This window comes from Manis pentadactyla, chromosome 10, assembly GCF_030020395.1.
Source record: "Manis pentadactyla isolate mManPen7 chromosome 10, mManPen7.hap1, whole genome shotgun sequence".
NCBI classification, from domain to species: domain Eukaryota; kingdom Metazoa; phylum Chordata; class Mammalia; order Pholidota; family Manidae; genus Manis; species Manis pentadactyla.
In genome coordinates, this window is record NC_080028.1 from 51,264,841 (window position 1) to 51,266,935 (window position 2,095).

General features: G+C 41.1%; 1 pseudogene; it reads right to left on the reverse strand.

Annotated features, from left to right (window-relative positions):
- Window positions 1-219: 219 nt before the first annotated feature.
- On the reverse strand, window positions 220-1,341 carry LOC118917321 (cytochrome c oxidase subunit 1-like; annotated as a pseudogene).
- Between the last annotated feature and the right edge of the window lie 754 nt (window positions 1,342-2,095).

The following is a 2,095-nucleotide window of genomic DNA, read 5'->3' on the forward strand; positions in this document are numbered from 1 at the left end:
TTCCCCAGGTTTTAAGTCTTGAGTTGGGATTATGTATGAGTTGAAACTTAGATCTTCGTAGTCTATATATTCGTAGCTTCAGTATAATTGATGACCTATTGTTTTTACGGTTAAGGAAGGGTTGTTGATTTCATCTATTATATAAAGGATGCGTAGGGAGGGTAGGGCGATTAGGATTAAGATGATTGCAGGTAAAACGGTTCAGATAGTTTCTACTTCTTGAGCATCTATTGTACTTGTGTGAGTAAGTTTGGTTGTTAACATGAGAGAGATAATATATAGTACTAGAGAGCTGATTAAGAATACGATTATTAGTGTGTGGTCATGAAAGTGGAGTAGTTCTTCTATAATTGGAGATGTGGCATCTTGAAAGCCTAGTTGGAGGGGGTATGCCATAGAAGTATAAAGGGCTTAAACCTATAACTTAACTTTGACAAAGTTATGTAAATTTTACTAATACTTCTGTAATTGAGAGAGACGTAGAGGTTATGATGTTGGCTTGAAACCATTGTTTGGAGGTTCGATTCCTTCCTTTCTTGTTTTGACTAGGTTTACGAAGGCAGGTTCTTCAAATGTGTGATAGGGTGGCAGGCAGCCATGTAGTCATTCGAGGTTGGTGTTTGTTGACTCTACTATGAGAACTTCTCGTTTAGAGGCGAATGCTTCTCAGATCATGAAGACTATGAGCATTACGGCGGTCAGTGAGATGAAGGATCCTATGGAGGACACAGTGTTTCACATTGTGTAAGCATCTGGGTAATCTGAGTAGGGTCGAGGTATTCCTGACAGTCCGAGGAAGTGTTGAGGAAAGAAAGTTATGTTTACTCCTACAAACATGATTGTAAAGTGGATTTTTGCTCATGTATTGTTGAGAGTATATCCTGAGAATAGCGGGAATCAGTGGACAAAGCCTCCTATGATGGTGAAGACTGCTCCTATAGAGAGGACGTAGTGGAAATGGGCTACTACGTAGTAGGTGTCATGAAGTACAATGTCTAGGGATGAGTTGGCCAATACAATGCCAGTTAGGCCTCCAACTGTAAATAAAAAGATAAAGCCTAGGGCTCATAATATAGCAGGGGCTCATTTTACGTTTCCTCCATGTAGGGTTGCTAGTCAGCTAAATACTTTTACGCCTGTTGGAATTGCAATGATTATGGTGGCTGATGTGAAGTAGGCTCGTGTGTCAACATCTATCCCTACTGTAAACATATGGTGTGCTCATACAATAAAGCCTAGGAAGCCAATGGATATCATTGCTCAGACTATGCCTATGTATCCAAAAGGTTCTTTTTTTCCTGAGTAGTAAGTTACGATATGGGAAATTATTCCAAAGCCAGGAAGAATTAAGATATACACCTTGGGGTGTCCAAAGAATCAGAATAGGTTTTGATACAGAATAGGGTCTCCTCCTCCAGCAGGGTCGAAGAAGGTTGTGTTTAGATTGCGATCGGTCAATAGTATGGTAATACCAGCAGCTAGTACAGGTAGGGATAATAGTAGGAGCACGGCTGTAATTAGGACTGATCACATGAATAGTGGGGTTTGGTATTGGTTTATTGCAGGGGGTTTTATGTTGATGATAGTTGTAATAAAATTAATAGCTCCTAGGATTGAGGAGATACCTGCTAAGTGGAGGGAAAAAATAGTTAGGTCTACTGATGCTCCTGCATGTGCTAAGTTTCCTGCTAGAGGAGGGTACACAGTTCATCCAGTTCCAGCTCCAGCTTCAACTATGGAAGAGGCTAAAAGGAGTAGGAAAGAGGGGGGGAGTAGTCAGAAACTCATGTTATTTATACAAGGGAATGCCATGTCAGGAGCTCCAATTATTAGGGGGACTAGTCAGTTTCCAAAGCCCCCGATCATAATTGGTACGACCATAAAAAAGATCATTACGAATGCATGTGTGGTGACGATTACATTGTAGATCTGGTCATCTCCCAGGAGAGTCCCAGGCTGACCTAGCTCAGCGCAAATTAGGAGGCTTAATGCAGTGCCGACCATTCCAGCTCAAGTGCCGAATAAGAGGTATAGTGTGCCAATATCTTTGTGGTTTGTTGAAAAGAGTCAACGATAAGTGAACATAGGTAAGATG